The sequence below is a fragment of the Petaurus breviceps genome, unplaced genomic scaffold (genome assembly GCF_028583685.1).
Source record: "Petaurus breviceps papuanus isolate PSGF00001 unplaced genomic scaffold, PetGlider_PUasm1.0 90881, whole genome shotgun sequence".
NCBI classification, from domain to species: domain Eukaryota; kingdom Metazoa; phylum Chordata; class Mammalia; order Diprotodontia; family Petauridae; genus Petaurus; species Petaurus breviceps.
Genome location: NW_027187369.1, coordinates 17,606,727 through 17,624,909, shown reverse-complemented (window position 1 = coordinate 17,624,909; position 18,183 = coordinate 17,606,727).

Genomic DNA, 18,183 nt, shown 5'->3' with positions numbered 1-18,183 from the left:
TTTTTTGCTTTTTGGAGGGCAATTGGGGTTAAGTGACTTGCCCAAGGCCACACAGCTAGAAAGTCTGTCAAGTGTCTGAGGCTGGATTTGAACTCAGGTACTCCTGACTCCAGGGCCGGTGCTCTATTCACTGCACCACCTAGCCCCCGCTATTCCCAGCTTTCTAAACTAGCTCAGACTGGAGCCCCCAAGCTTTCAGTGCTCCAAAGTTGAGTCATCTGAAGCAAAGAATGATCACTGCCCTAAATAAAATGGAAGAATTTGTCTGGATGGCTGCCGTAAGAAGAATGTGGTTTTGATTGCAATCGTCTATCCATAAGGCTCCATTTCCATCACTGTAACCCTTCTCTTCCTTGTAGTTCTTTGCAAAGCACAGAGAGCTGTTATAACTTTTACTTTTTCTTGTCTTTTCCCTCTGTGTTTCTTTATATTCTATGGTGTAGATTCAGGCAATCCACCATCTGGTCACCTCCCAGTCCCTCCCTCAAGAATCCGTTTTTTACAGTTTTTTTTAATAAGTTATTGCCTTCTTAGTACTTAGAGGGACCAATCCTAGTGTACAACAACTGCAAAAGAACAAAAATTGTCATTGGTATTAAATGAGTAGCAACAGTAGGAAAAAAAGAAAGGAAAAATAAGCTTCCCCTCTCTGAAGGGAACTCTAGTCCCCAATAATCTCCCACATCATATAGAGCATTCACAAGAGGGATTGAGGACTTGAAGTTTTTTGTTTGAAAGTCACCTTTTTATCTGAAAATTCAGAGGCTTGGACTAGATTGCCTGTCAGGTCCCTTTCAGCTCTAGATCTGTCATCCTGTACCTAGAAGTGGCTAGGTGGGAGAGTACCCAGAGTATTGTGCCTGTAGTCAGGAAGAGATAAGAGTACCAGTAGCCACAGACATTTGTTAGCTGTGTGACCCTGGGCAATCCCTTAATCTCTTTTTACCTTGGTTTCCTCAAGTATAATATGAGGATAGTAATTACACCTAGCTCCCAGGGTGAGCATAAGGAGTGGGAAGGCAGTCAACATTTCTATAGAGTCTACTATGTACCAGGCACTGTATTGATTGATTTACAAATACTATCTCGTTTGAACTTCACAACAACCCTGAGAGGTAGGTGCTGTTATTATCCCCATTGTACAGGTGAAGAAACTGAGACAGTTTAAGTGACTTGCTCAGGGTCACACACCTAGTAAGTGTCTGAGGTGGGACTGGAACTCAGGTGATCCTGACTCCAGACTTGGCTCTCTGTCGACTGTGCCACCTAACTGCTTCCAAATGAGATCATATTTATGAAGAGTTTAGTATAGTACCTAGCACATAGGTGACGTACAGAGTTCATTTTGTTACTTCTGTCATCTCCAAGTGAAAAAACAAACTGTCCTGAGTGAAAATTACTACAAGAGTTCCTTCAGCTTAGAGGGCATCCCATCCATTTCCCCAATTCCTAGGCATAACAGATAATGTCCTCACAAAACTGGGAGTTCCTACATCTCATAAGGCATGTTTCTCTAGTGCCTCCTGGGAGAATCGTAAGGCATGTTTCCTCCTCAGTGCATCGAATTCTTAATTAAATATGTGGCTTGAGTCTCCAGGCAGTTTACATTGACAAATCCAGAATAGTTTGTAAAAATTTCAGTATTTTAAATCTTTTGTCCTCTCTTCATTCCTATGCTCACTGATAACATTGGAGTAAACAGAGAGGTCATCCAGATATTAATTAATTGTTTCCCATATACTGAAATATGCTAAAAAAAAAAAGGCAACAATAAGAAAATAATTCTAGAAGTAATTGCTGAAACAAAAGTAGTAGTTTTGAAAGCAACCACTGCAACCACCAAAAGATGGGGTGAGGGAGGCAAGCTTCCTTCCCCTGTATCTGGTTTCTGTTAGTGTAAGAGTAAAGCAAATAGGGAAGGAAAAAGGTAAGTATATCTCAGCCTTCTATAAGAAAATACAAGATGGAGGGAGTCTCTGAGGTAGTCTCACCAACAGCTTTGTTCCTACATCTCAGAAGTCACTGACAGATCCAGTATTCTCTTTCCAGCTTTTGTGGGAGTGCTTACGCCCCAAAGTGATCAGCTCTGGACAATTTGGGCTTTTCCGTCTGTAGCCTCCAGCATTCTCCGGTGTCAGAGATCAAGGGCTCCCATCCACTCTGCATCTCTTCTCTTTCCCATCTTTTTACACTTACTCCCCAAAACATACTCTTTAATCCAGTGACACTGGTCCTCTGACTGTTTCATGAATAAGACCCTCTGTTTCTTAGCTCTGAGTATTTTATCTTGCTGTCCCCTACACCTAATATGCTCTCCCTCCTCTACTACACTACTGACCTTGCTGGCTTCCTTGAAATCTCAACTAAAAATCCCACTTCCTCAACCACTCAATTTTAGTGCTTTCTTTCTGTTAATTATTTCTTATTTATCTTTTGTGCATCTTACTTTAGAAATATTCATTTGTACGTTGTCTCCCTCATTAGTTCATAATTACCTTGAAGTCAAGGCCTATTTTTTTGGCTCTTTTTTTGTATCCTCAGGACTTAACTCAGTGCCTGGTACATAATAGGTGATCAACAAATTTTTATTGATCAATTGATTGGTTATTTTGACTTCCACCTCACTTACCCATAAGCACAGGCCCTTTTTCAAGGTTACGATCAAAGGCATTTTCCATCCAAATGATAGCTACTTTGGTTTAAGTGATCAACACCTGCTATCTGCTCCATTACAATAGCCTATTGGTTGGTTATCCTATGCTCTCTTATTCTTTCTAATATGTTTATCATCAACCTAGTAAATTGATATTCCTGAAGCAGAGATTTGACCGTGTCACTACTCTGATTAAGATACAGTAACTACTTCTTTTCTCTAGAATAAAATGCAAACTCCTCTGGGACTTTTTAAAAATTAAAACTATATTTTGAATAATTTAATAAAAAATTTTAATAAAATTAAAAACTTAATAAATAATAACAAAAACTTAAAATATATATTTTAATATTCTTTTTATGAGTTACAAATTCTCTCTATTCCTCCATACCCTCCCTAAACTATTAAAAAGGCAAGCAATATGATCTAAATTATACATGTGAAGTCACGTAAAATTATATTTCTGCATTAACAATGCTACAAAAAAACAGTGAAAAGAAATATTAAAAAGTGAAAAAATATGTTTTAATCTGTACTCAGAATTCATTAGTTCTCTCTTTGGAGGTGAATAGCATTTTTCATCATGAGTCCCCTAGAATTATATTGATCAGAATAGATCATACTTACAATATTGCTGTTATTGTGAACAATGGTTTCCTGATTCTGCTCACTTCACTTTGCATCAATGAATATATCTTCCCATATTTTTTGAAACCACCCCTTGTCATTGCTTATAGTATAATAGTATTCCATCACAATCATATACCAAACTTATTCAACCATTCCCCAATTGATGGGCATTCTCTCAATTTCTAATTCTTTTCCATCACAAAAAGAGCTGCTATGCATATTTTTGTACATATAAATCCTTTTCTCTTTGATCTTTTTGGATTATTTCTGGATCAAAAGGTATATAGTACTATGTACTATAGTACTATGCCTTTGAGCATAGTTCCAAATTCTTCTCCCGAATGATTGGACAGTTCACAATTCCACCAGCAGTGTATTAGTGTACCTAATTTTCCTTTCTTTCATGTTAGCCAGTCTTATAGGTGTGAGGTAGTACCTCAGAGTAGTTTTAATTTGCATTTCTCTAATCACTAGTGATTTAGAACATTTTCTTTCTTGTGAGTTTTGATGGCTTTGATTTCTTTTTTCTGAAAACTGTCTTTTCATAGCCTTTGAACATTTAAAAATTGGGGAATGTACCTTATTTTTATAAATTTATTTCAATTCCTTATATATTTGAGAAATGAGGCTTTTATCAGAGAAACTATAAAAATTCTTTACCAGTTTCCGTCTTTCCTTCCTTCTATCTCTGGCTATATTGGTTTTGTTTGTACAAAAACTTTTTAAATTCTTATGATCAGAATTATGTATTTGACTTCCTGTCATCCTCTTCATAATTTGTTTGGTCATAAACTCTTACCTCATCTATAGATCTAACAAATTTCCCCATGCTCCCATAATTTATCACCTTTTATGTTGAAATCATTTATCCATTTTTTTTTTTGCTTTTTGGAGGGAAATTGGGGTTAAGTGACTTGCCCAAAGTCACTGTAAGGGTTATGGGATTTAAAGATCTTCCATGCCCCATTGGACTTGCTGACGTAGCAGGAAGGGGCGGAGCAAGAGGAAGCGGAAGCCAAGCTGGAGTTCCTGCGGTGGCTGGCGGTGGCTGGCAGTGGTGGCGACGGCGGCGGCAGCAGCAGAGGCAGCGGCAGCAGCAGCGCGAAGCCCTTTTTGAGTTAGCCAGAATTTCTGCTAAAGACTCCTGCTGAGGACTGCCAGGGGCGGGAGCTGCTAGGAGCGCGCTTCCCGGACGCTGGGTGATTGCTGTGAGTGGGGAGAGGAGGACCTTTGCCTGAGGTAGCCTGTTCTGTTTTAAAGGCTTGAAAATGTGAGTGCTTTCTACTTTATCTACCTGTGCCAATTTCATAACTACTCTGATGGTTTTCACTTTCTGGTTTTGGGACTCAGTCTTTTGGTATCTTAATAAAATTTCTAGTTTATTTCCCCATATGGCAAGCATGACGTATTTTTTGATGGATAATTATATCAGCATATTTGTAATCTCCATAGGCATTGTGAATATGGCATTGCTGATACAGTCACATGGCTAGAAAGTGTGTCAAGTGTCTGAGGCCGGATTTGAACTCAGGTCCTTCTGACTCCAGGGTCAGTGCTCTGTTCACTGTGCCACCTATGGTAGCCACCCCTCATTTATCCATTTTGACATTATTTTGGTATACAGTGTTGATGTTGGTCTATGCCCAGTTTCTGCCAAAGTGCTTTTCCATTTTAACCAGCAATTTCTGGCAAATAGTGAGTTCTTTCCCCCAAAGCTTGAATCTCTGAGTTAATCAAGTAGTAGATTGCTATGGTCAATTACTATGGTGTATTGTGTGCTTAATCCACTGATCCCATCACTCTGTTTCTTAGCTAGTACCAGATTGTTTTCATGATTACTGCTTTATAATGCAGGCATATCTCATTTTATTGCACTTTGCTTGCTTTATTGTGCTTTGTAGATAACTGCATTTTTTTTTTTGTAAAACAAATTGAAGATTTCTGGCAACTGTGCATTGAGTAAATCTGTTGGTGCCATTTTTCTAACATCATATGCTCACATCATATCTCTGTGTCACTTTTTGGTAATTCTTGCAATATTACAAACTTTTTCATTATTATTGTATCTGTTATAGTGATCTGTGATCAGTGACATCTGATGTTACAATTGTAATTGTTTTGGAGCACCATGAATCACACCCATGTAAGATGGCAAACTTAATTGATAAATGCTGTGTGTGTGTGTGTGTGTGTGTTTATGTGTATGTGTTCTGACTGTTCCACTGATTGGCCATTCCCCCATCTTTCTCCCTTTCCTAGGACCTCCCTATTCCCGGAGACACTAGTAAGTAAGTTTATGTAATATTCTTCAATATTGTTAAGTGGTGGCAGGGTTTGAGAGAATTGACTGCAGTGAAAGAAGTTCTGCTATGGGTAAAATATTATCAGAATTCATTGTATGCTACAGAGAAATCTTTTAATAAAAGGAAGAATTAATCTATGTGGCAAACTCCATTGTCTTATTTTAAGAAATTGTCACAGCTACTCCCACCTTCAGCAACCACCACCCTGATCAATCAGCAGCCATCAACATCAAGGCAAGACCTTCCATCAGCCAAAAGATTATGACTTTGTGAAGATGATGGTTAGTTCACTCAAATGATGGTTAGCATTTTTTAGCAATAAAGTATTTTTTTAAACTTAAGGTATGTACATTGTTTTTTATAGACTGTTCCACACTTAATAGAGCAGAGTAGAGTGTAAATATAACTTTTATATGCAACCTGGGTGCCAAAAAATGCATGTGACTTGCTTTATTGTGATATTTGCCTTATTGTAGTGGTCTGGAACTGAACTGACAATATCTCTGATGTATGCCAGTATAGTTTGAAATCTGGTACTCTAGACGGTCTTCCTTCACATTTTTTAATTGATTCCCTTGATATTCTTGACTTTTTGTTCTTCTAGATGAATTTTGTTAGGTTTTCTAACTGTATAGAATAATTCATTGGTAGTATGATTAATATGGCACTGCATAAATAAATTTACTTATCAGAATTGTCATTTTTACTATATTGGCTCAGGCTACCAATGAGCAATTAATATTTCTCCAATTGTTTAGATCTGTCTTTATTTTGTGTGAATTTTTTTTGTAGTCATGTTTAAACTGTTCCTGTGTGTGTCTTGACAAATATATTCCCAAGTATTTGATACTATCAGTGGTAATTTTAAATGGAATTTCTCTGTTGAGTTTCATTTATATACATATACATATATATATATATACATACACACATATAAATATGTATATGTATATATAACTATATGTGTATGCATAAATACGTGTATATAGATATAAATATATAGATGATTTATGTGGATTGATTTTCTATCCTGCAATTTCCTAGAGTTGTTCATTGTTTTGACCATTTTTTCATTTGATTCTCTGGGATTCACTTAAGTATACCGTCATATTATCTGCAAAAAGTTATAGCTTTGTTTCTTCTTTGCCTATTTTAATTTCTTTTTCTTGAATTATTGTTACAGCTAGCATTTCTAGTACAATATTGAAAATAATAATGGAGACAAAGTACATCCACACTTCTCAACTTATTGGGAAGGCTTTTAGATTACTCTCTTGACAGATAATGCTTGATTTTGATTTTAGATTGATACTAATGAACATTTTTAAAAAGGCTTCATCTATACTTATGCTTGCTAATGTTCTTAATAGGAAAGGGTGTTGTATTTTGTCAAAAAGGTTTTTCTCTATTTATTGAGATAATAATAGGATTTTTAGTTGTTTTTGTTTTAGATATAGTTACTCATACTTTTCTTCATATTGGAGCAACCCTGACTTCCTGATATAAATCCCATGTGGTCATCGTGTATGATCTTTGTGATATATTGCTGTAATCTCCTTCCTGTATTTTATTTAAAAATTTTGCATCAATATCCATTAAGGAAATCATTCTGCAGTTCTCTTTCTTTTTACTCTCCCTAGTTTAGTTATCAAAAGCATATTTGTGTCATGAGAGGAATTTGGTAGGATGCCTTCTTTACCTATTTTCCACATAGTTTATATAGCATTGCAATTAATTTTTTGTTAAATGGTTGGTAGAATTGACTTGTAAATCTATTGGTTCCTGGGGATTTTTCCTTAGGGAGCTCATGGATGGCTTTTTCAATTTCTTTTCTAATATACTGTTGTTTATTCTATTTCCTCTTCTGTTAATCTGGGTAAATTATTTTTTTATATATATTCATCCATTTCACTTACATTGTCAGTTTTACTGAGATATTGGGCAAAGTACCTCCAAATGATGGCTTTATTTTCATCCTCATTGGTGGTAAGTCACCTTTTTCATTTTTGATACTGGTAATTTGATTTTTTTTCATTTTTTTAAAATTTAACCAATGATTAATTTATTTTATTTTTCCCCTTAAAACTAGGTTCTAGTTTTATTTATTCCATGGTTTTTAACTATCAATTTTATTAATATTTCTTTTGATTTTCAGGGTTTCCAATTTGTTATTTTGAGATTTTTAATTTGTTCTTTTTCTATTTTTTTATTGTGTGCCCAGTTCATTGATTTGCTCTATCTTTCATTGATGTATATATACATTTAGAATATAAATTTTCCCCTGATTTGGCTGCATTCCACAATTTTGTTATGTTGTCTCATTGCTGTCATTCTCTTTAATAAAATTATTTACTGTTTCTATGATTTGTTCTTTGACCTGCTCTTTCTTTAGGATTAAATAAGTTTCCAGTTTATTTTAATTCATGCTTTATTGGCCCTTTATGGAATGTAATTTTTATTGTTTTATGGTCTGGAAAAGTACACTTAATGTTTCTGCTTTTCTAAATTTGTTCATGGGGCTTTGATGCCCTAAGTATGGTCAATTATTGTGAAAGTTCTATATACAGCTGAGAAAAAAGGTATACCTTTTTTTATTTCCATATAATTTTTTCTACATGTCTCTCATATTAAACCTTTCTAAAATTCAACTCATCTTCTTAACTTCTTTCTTATTAATGTTATGGTGCGATTTATTTAGTTCTGAGATTAGAAACTGAGATCCCCCATTGGTACAGTTTTACTGTCTATTTCCTCACGTAACTCATTTAACTATTCCTTTAAGAATTTGGGTGCAATAACATTTGGTGTGTGTATGTTTAGTATCAATAAATTCATTGCCTATGGTGCCTTTTAGCAAGATGTAGTTTCCTTGATTATCCCTTTTAATTAGGTATAATTTGGGTTTTATTTTGTCTGAGATCATGATTGCTACCCCTGCCTTTTTTATTTCAATTGTAGCATAATAAATTCTGCTCCATCCCCTTGTTTCAATTCTGTGTATGTCTCTGTTTTAGTTGTGTTTCTTGTCAGAAAACATTGTTGGATTCTCATTTCTAATCCATTCAGCTATTCATTTCCATTTGGGAGAATGACTTCATCCCATTCACAGTTATGATTACTGATTGTATGTATTCTTCAATCCTGCTTTCTTCTGTTTATCCTTCTCTCTCTTTTTTCCTGTTTTGCTTCTGACCACTGCCTCCCTTAATCTGCCTTCACTTGTATCACCTCCCCTCCTTTTCCTTATTGTCTTCTCCTACTTTGTGAGGTGGATTTCTATACACAGTTGACTCTATATGTGTGTGTTTATGTATTTATTCTTCCCTCTTTGAACCAATTTTCATGAGAGTGAGATTCAAGTATTGCACCCACCCACACCATTTCCCCCTTTGTTCTAAAATCTCTTCCTTGTGTATCTCTTTTATGTGAAACAGTTTCTGCCATTCTTCCTCTCCCTTTCCCTTCTCCCAGAACATATCTCTCTTGCATATACATTTTTTGAGATCATTCCAACACAATTCACACTCATGCTCTTTGTCTATGTAGAATCCTTCTAATTGCCCTAATAATACAATTCTTAGAAGTTACATATATCATCTTTCCATATAGAATGGTAAACAGTTTAACCTTTTTGAATCCTTTAGATTTCTCTTTCATGTTTACTGTTTTATGCTTCTCTTCAGTCTTGTATTTGAAAGTCACATTTTCTATTTAGCTCTGATCTTTTCATTTGGAATACTTGAACATGCTTTCTTTCATTAAATTTCCTTTTTATGCCTGAAGGCTTATACTCACTTTTGCTGGGTAAGTTATTCTTAGTTGTCATTCTAACTTCTTTGCCCTCTGGAATACATTCCACATCCTGCATTTGTTTTACATGATAGCTACTAAATCTTGTGTGATCCTGACTCTGTTTCCATAATATTTGAATAGTTTCTTTCTGGAGGCTTGCAGTATTTTCTCTTTGATCTGGAAGCTCTAAAATTTGGTATGTTTCCTGGGAATTTTATTTTGGGATCTCTTTCAGGAGGTAATCAGGGTATTATTTCAATTTCTATTTACCCTTTGTATCTAAGATATTGGGGTAGTTTTCTTTGATAATTTCTCAAAATATGATATTTAAGCTCTTTCTTTGATCATTGAGTTTATGTAGTCTAATATTTCTTAAATTCTCTCCTCGAACTATTTTCTAGGTCAGTTGTTTTTCCAATGAGTTATTTCAAAATTTTCCCTATTTTTTCAGTCTTTTGATTTTGTTTTATTGTTTCTTGATGTTTCATGTTGTCCTTAACTTCCACTTGCCCAATTCCAATTTTCAAGGAATTATTTTCTTCAGTGAACTTTTTGTACCTCCTTTTCTATTTGTCCAATTCTGTTTCTTATAGTATTACTTTTCTCAGTATCTGTGTCTCTTTTACCAAGCTGTTAATTGTCTTTTTATAATTTTCTTCCTTCACTCTAATTTCTTTACTCAATATTTATTTTATTACTCTGATTTTGAGAATCATTTCTTAAAACTTACACAATATGGGTGCTTTTTCATAGTGTTTGCCCCCCCACACACACACACACTCCAGTTAACTCATAAATTTTTGTTGGGGTTGGAATTATGTCCAATTCACTTTTTTTCCTTTGAGGCTTTGCTTATAGGTTTTTTGTCTTCATTGTCTTCTGAGTTTGTGTCTTAATTGTTTCTGTCACCATAATAGCATTATATGGCTTGGGGTTTTTGTTGTTGTTTGCTCATTTTTTCCCCAACCTGTTTCTTGACTCTGAACTTTATGTTAAGTTGGGCTCTTTTCCTGTGTGCTTGGTTGGGGTGGGGATGGGGGGCACTGTTCTAAGCTTCAGGCTTTTTCACATTGCTGTTTTCAGAGCTAGTTCTGTGTGTTTGAATGTTTTTGGTGTTTCCAAGATGAGGTGATCCAGGGAGAGGTGTGGTCACTACTGTTTAGGTCTATACTCTGGTCCTTACCTGGGAAGGGCCTATGATCCTTGCTGGCACAAATGACATTGCTCCTCAGGACCCCTGCTGTCTTTGATACCAAAAACAATACTGTTCTTCAGGGTTCCTGCTCCTTTGGGATAGTAAGAAGTTCTGTTCCTCAGGACTTCTGTTCTCTTTGACCAAAAATGCACCTCTGCACTCTGGAACTATGACCTGGAAGTGAGTATAGGCAATGTGGTTACCAAAGCCTGTCTTGCACCCAGTGCTAGCCCATGAGTCTCTTGTTTTGTTTTGCTTTGTTTTGTTTTGTTTGCTTTTTGGAGGGCAACTGGGGTTAACTGACTTGCCCAAGGTCACACAGCTAGTCTTTGTGTTAAGTGTCTCAGGCCAGATTTGAACTCAGGTCCTCCTGACCCCAGCATCAATGCTCTATTCACTGCACCACCTAGCTGCCCCCCATGACTCTCTTGTAATCTCTTTCTGACCAATTGTTAGGTCCCCTTAATGTCTTTGGCATGAGAGCTGCCAAAGCTGTTCCTGTTGATACTGCTTTTTCCAAATCCCACAGATGATGTTGTCGCCACATGAACTCCAGGTGAGCCCCAATGTCACAGACTTCCCCGTCTGACCTCCTAAGTTTTCTTGGACTGGAATGTCTTACCCCAAACTTTTGTTGTCTCTGTTTTTCCAGAATTTAATTTGAGGTGTTGTTTGAAGGGGAATGTTGAAAGAGTTTAGCTGTTTCCTCTTCTTTCCTATCTTGGCTCTACTTCCTATGGCATTTTAAACCTTTCTTAATATGGAAGGCTTTTTATCCTGATTACCTTTCCCTCACCCCCACACACATACTCTAGTCAAACTGGCCTACTTACTGTCCCTTGTTTGCTTAACATTTGATCTCTTATGGTGGTGTGAGCTGGTAAATATTTAATAATCAGATCTTAGAAAAAATAATATACACTTGACACACTTTTAAAATTTAGTCTTAATTATTAACATTTTCTCCATCACTTTTTAAAGTCTAGACAGTCAGTAAAATTTTTTTTAAATCATGGTTTGATTTGAAGCATCCACCAATTTCCAAGATGTAAATGTTTACACTGAAAATTTAACAATCTTGAGCCTAAAAGAACTGACTTCAGCACACCCATCTCCAACTTCCCTGCTGTGAACTGTAGGTTCTCTCTGCTTGGAATGCTGTCCTTTCTTACCTCTGTCACATCTCAGGTATTATGTCTTTTACCAGCCTCTTCTTTGTCCCATTCCCACCCCCAAAAGTTTGCCATGGTTGCTTTGATTTAGTCAGCTATATATATCTCATTTCTAACCCCCATTCCCCTTTCCCTTAGCATAATGTAAAATCCTAGAAGACTTGGACTGGTTGCTTTTATTTTTGTATCTTTGCACCTAAAACAGTCCCTTATCAAATACTTGATAAATGCTTATTGTATTAGTAAAAGAATGAATCAATAATGTAGTTTAAGAAAAGCTTTGATATCACCTTGGGCTGTTGAAAGTCATAGCCTCTAGGAAAAAGAACATCATGATACTGTTCTACTCTGCCCTGATCAGAATGCATTTGGACTATTGTACCTTGCTCTGGACATGCCATTTTAGCTGTTGGTTCCAGTAGGACTGGGCCGGTCTTCCTTTCCTTTTTCACTAAGGGGCCTTCTCTGCTCTGGTCCCAGATATGTGTGTTGGATTGGGTTTCGTCCTTGGCTGATCTCAGCTTCTAATCCTATATCAGGAGATAGGATTATACTCCTTTTTCTCACCCTTGCAGGCTAATTGCTCCACAGACTGGCTACCCTGCGGATCATTTGCTTAAAGCATAGATTTTAGAGTCTATACTCTCCCCAAAGGGGCCAGTAGAAAGAAACTTACTGTACTTATTTTAAATCACACATCAGGCAGGTATAAAAGAACTAAACATAAAATAAACACAGATGCACATTCAACAGAAACAGAGTTAAACAAGTAGCAGTAATAATTACTCTTATACTCTCCCAGGAATAAATAAATAAATGAATAAAAAAAATTTACTAAGTGATTACTACAAGCTGAGTGCTAGAGATACAAATAGAAAAAGTAGACAGGACCTACTCTCAAGGAGCTCACATTCTAATTCTACATCAGCCTCTACAAAAGGTTTCAGCAGCATGGCAGATGGAGATGTTCCATGGTCCTGAGGTTACAGTGGCAAAGCAGACAGTAATACTTTTTAAATGTTGTTTTCACTGTTAAAATAATTTCAATTTTTATGGTGAACCTCTTGATCATTGCAAGAACTTTCTTTTGAGTCTTCATATCTAGCTATAGCACCTGTAGAAGCAACTGCCAGACCTTATTTCCCCAGGTGTTACCTAATGAGATGATGGCAATGAATTCTGGGGAAAAGCAAAACTGGTAGTCTACAGGCATACTGCCGCTTCAGGACACTTGGCTTTATCTGCCAGTCAGTGGAAATCATTTATTATTTGGCGTTGGTGATGGCAAGGAAAGTGGATCCCCTGTCCACACTGATTACTCCTCTCAGTGATGCCTCTGAGACCCAGGTTTAGTTCCATGGTTTAGTAGACACTGCTGTTTCCAAGGATCTAGCCTATCTCTCAGAGTATCATGTTCTTCAGAAAATACCCAAGAAAGTTGATAATTAAAACTTCTCTAAATATAAGGCTTTTGTGTAGCTGCTTTATAGGCAATTTGCATTGTATCTTAGTTCTAAAGTATCCACTTCACAGTTGTTTTCTAGCAAGTAGGACCAGGGTTTGAGCTCATCCTCTTCCTGGTCATCTGGTTCCAGAGGCTACTTCTCTTACTAGCAAAGGACCTAGGTCCACTGAATGCTTCAGCTAGCAAGGTGGTCTCCAAACCTAGATAATTTTGTCTCGGGATTGATGCTTGTTCAATCTTCTTAAGGCAGAAGCATCTCAGATGTAAGATTATAGAAACAGGAGGCTCAGGCTTGCCTAGGCAGGGCATATGTTTTAACTTCTATGTGCTTGTCACTTGGCCATTTTGCTTTGGGGTGGGTAGAGGAGAGGGCAGCCTTTCTACCTACCCCTTATGGAAGAGCTGTTTGCCACAAGGAGAACTCATAGCAGAATAGGGCCAGGGGTGGGGTCTCTCCCTTTTGAAAGGTTCACTGACTTATCAGCTGTTCTTGCTCAGTGAACCATAAGGGGTTAGCTTTGAGAAAAATGATTATTTCTCTCTTATATTAAAAAGCAATTAATGTTTGGTAGGGAGATCCAGGTTTGTTTTTCCTTTCCATTTCCTCATTCAAAGACCAGCTGGTCAAGGGTTTTTATGACCCTGATCAAAGAATTCACCACAACCAGACCATCTTATCTAGGTGGAATTCTTACTCCACCATTGTTCTTTCTTGATCTAGATGCAGGAGAGATCCTTTTTTTTATGGATCCTGCTGAGGTGGGAGTGGTCTGGCTTGAGATGAGTCTCTATTTCTCTATGAGTGACATGATCAGAGTTGTATGCCCAGCTCCTCATTGGAATAGCCCACCTCTCATTATAATATTCATTTTCTCATTAATTGTTAATCAGTCAGAGTTCATTTCACCTGTCAGGAACATCTGCTCTTCTAGGAGTATATAAACATTGAGCGGCCTCCATGAGTCATCTTTAGTTTATGAGAGAAAGCCAAATGACCACCATTTATGAATTATCTGCTAGCCATAATTAGAAAATTTTATTATTAATTACATAGAAATTATGTCTCTCAGACTTTTATATGTCACAGCTTCACCATCCCCTGAATGACCTTAAGCTCTTAGTCACATGCATAGTTGGGTAGAGGTAAGAAGCTTTGCCCATGTATTTTTGACTCCCTGATTATTTTAGGAAGGAAGATCATAATCTGGAAAGTTTCCAGAGGAGTAAAACCAGGATGGTGGAAGGACTACAGCTCATGACATGAGTAAGTAGGACATTTAGTCTGGAGAAGTCTCAAGTAAACAGTAGAGATATCTTCAAGTATTTGAAGACCTGGCATGAGGTAGAGCAATTAGATTTGTTCAGTTTGTCCCCAGCAGGTAGAGCTAGGAGCAATGGGTATGAATTCCAAAGAGACCATTTTGGGTTTGGGGCCAGGATGAAATTCCTAACAGCAGGATCCAAAAGCAGAATAGGCTACCCCAAGAGTTAACCAGGTCTCCTTATTGGAGGTCTTCAGTTCAGTGCTAGATGAATTTTTGGTTATGGTAGAGAGCAAAGTCTTTTGAAGGTGTTGGCTAGACTAGAAAGCTGTTGAGCTGCCTTCCAACTGTGTGATCCTGTGGGATATCCATGATGCCCACTGTCTGCCTAGCACTTGACCATCAGTTGACACCTCAGTGGTTGACAGAGTGATTTTTTCAAAGGACAAAGATTTTGAAATACATGGACGAAGTCTCAAAGAGAAAGGTTTGATTTGCTTTCACTTGTGCAATGATTGTTAATTTTTACAAGGTTTGTGTGTTCTTGTTTAGCATGTAAACTGTTTATATTTCACTTTGCATTTTATATTGTTTCTTTAACATTGGTTATCTAAAAAATTTCCTGGGGAAGCATGAGAAACATTCTACTGGTGATGACCAAAGAGGCACTCAACTTTGAAATATGCGGTCTTTGATCTGGGCCTCCTTTTTTGTTTCAAACTGATAAGAGGAGCAGTCATGACCTATGGTTTGCAGCAAATATTAGAATGCATGAAAATCACTACTGCCAGTTCTTTGCCTGGTTCTATGGGTATGATTTACATTGTTTAGATTACTTTTGGTTGGACAGAAAAGAAATAAGAAAAATCTCCACTGGGATATGCATAAGAATCCCTAAAAATCACTTTGGACAGATTTTACCCAAATCAGGATTAGCAGCTCAAGGAATACATGTATTGGCTGGAGTAATATAATATAATATAATATAATATAATATTATATTATAATATATATTATGTATATAATATATTATAATATATAATATAATATATAATATTAAAAATAATAAAATCAGCTAATTATCAAGGAGAAATTGTTGTAACATTCCATAATTTAGGTGAAGGGCCCATACAGATTCATACAAATGATAGGATAGTTCAAGTGATTATCGTTCCTTGTAAAACAATACCACTTGTAAAAACTGACCCTCCTTCCAAAATAACTGTCAGAGGAACTGAAGGATTTGGTTCTACTGATAGAATAAAATCAGGAGCTAAAGTATGGGTAAAACAGAAGCCAGATGATGTTCCAAAGGCTGCAGAGATTATAGCACATGGGAGGGATAACACTATAACTATTATTTATTCTGGAGAAGATGATTACAAAATTGTACCGTTAACTCATTTATTCTACCATGAGTGAGGCCACAATAGTCTGGTTATAGTCTCTTTGCTTCTTCTTGACTTTTTGTCTATTTACCTTGTTTTCTAGATTTGTTTCCGCAGGCTTGGTACCCTCCACCTGTAGATGCCTGATAGCTTAAGCTGGATATCACCCCCTGTCTGCAACTGTGATGTGTCACCCTTGGACCTGGCATCAAGCATATTAACAACTGACCTCTGAAATGGGACCCCTTGGGAAAGGGACAGCTCTACATCTGATTTCAGCAGCAAGTAGCCATGGAAAAAGAGACCTTGACCCATCACCACAAGATTTTGGGGCCCCATTTGTTCAGGGTGGGGGGAATGATGGGGAACTTGTGATCAAGCCCCACCCTAAAATATGGTTTTCTGTGTTTATTGTGTGCCATCCTTGTTATATTGTTGTGAAATTCTGTTGACACCAGTTATCCCTAATGTATTTTTGCCAAGTAAGGGACATGAAAGATCTTGGGCCCGAATGTGAGGGTTATGGGATTTAAAGATATTCCATGCCCCATTGGACTTGCTGATGTAGCAGGAAGGTGTGGGGCAAGAGGAAGTGGAAGCCAAGCTAGAGCTCCTACAGTGGCTGGCAGTGGCGGCGATGGCGGCAGCAGCAGAGGCAGCAGCAGTGGTAGCGGCCAAGGTGGAGGTGGAGGCGCGAACCCTTTTTAAGTCAGCCAGAATTTCTGCTAAGGACTCCTGCCGAGGACTGCCAGGGGTTGGAGCTGCTGGGAGCATGCTTCCTGGATGCTGAGTAGTTGCTGTGAGTGGGGAGAGGAAGACCTTTGCCTGAGGTAGCCTGTTCTGTTTTAAAGGCTTGAGAATGTGGGTGCTTTCTACTTTATTTATCTGTGCCAATTTCATAACTACTCTGATGGCTTTGACTTTCTGGTTTTGGGACTCAGTATTTTGGTATTTTAATAAATGTTCTCTCTTTATCCCCCATATAGAAAGCCTGATATATTTTGTGATTAACAACTACATCAGCATATTTATAATTGCCGTAGGCATTGTGAATATTGCATTGCTGATATACCTGCCAAGTTGGAGAAATTTTTTCTCCTCCTCCTCCTCCCCACTAATCAAACACATTAATGTTGTCCTCTTGCTCTGGGGTTTCCAGTCAACTGTCTTTTGTTCATTGAGGAAGTGAGATTAGGCACTTATTAATTTTATATTAAAAAAATAGCATGGCGCAATGCTAGACTTGGAATGAGACCAACCTGGATTCAAATGCTGAATTTACTAACTGTAAGACTAAAGATATTACTTCACTTCTTGGCACCTAATTTTGCTTATCTGTGTTTAGTTGATAGCTGGAGATTTGAGTTGCTTGGTTTGTTAAGAAAACAAATTCTCCCTCTTGAGTGACTCTGACTCCTCTGTAAACAGAGGCACTGATCCATGTCCATTCAGGAATTCCAGTGGACTATGCCATTCCCTTCCTCAATGCCCTCATTTTGCCCACTGGAGGAGTGTCTTTGAACAGGAGAAAACTACGAGATAAGGAAGGAGGCCAACTTCTTCCTGGAGTCTTACCAAACCTCCATCACTCTAAAACTTTATCTTCCTGTACTTTTTGCCTAGGGCAATCCAAAAACAGGCTGGAATCCTTTTAATTTCTGATTTTGTGGAGTTGTATAGCATGTTTTTGATAAAAATTTCTCTAGTTTATTTTGAATCTCGAGTTGGTGCCTAAGAAATTTAGAAGGGTTTTCCTACTCTCCTACTGCTGGCCTGGGATGACTGAACTCCCCTTCAGCCACTTTTAAATCCCCAAAGGACACACTCTTTGAGTAAACCAGAAAACTGTATCTTACATAAACTGGTTTCTTTTGGAGAAAATGAAGCAAATAAACTAAAAAAAAAAAGAAATAAGGGGGTGGCTAGGTGGTACAGTGAATAGAGCACCAGCCTTGGAGTCAGGAGGACCTGAGTTCAAATCCAACATCAGACACTTAACACAAAAAACTATCCATGTGACCTTGGGCAAGTCACTTAACCCCAATTGCCCTTCAAAAAAAAAGAAATAAGTAATGAGAAGTGGGCTGAGTTAGAGAGCCATCACAACATAAGAAATGGGGAGGCAGGAATTTCACCATTGTTATCCTCAGCAGCCATGGAGCAGAGAGTCTTCCTTCTTTTTGTTTTAACATCCTCTTTTCTCTTAAGTGTTCAGTCACAGAACCAACTTCTCTCCTGTTCCTTCTCTAGTACCCTCTCAATGTAGTCCCATACTACCTGGAACCTAATGCTCATTTCTTGCTGTTGGAGAGGTGCATTCTTT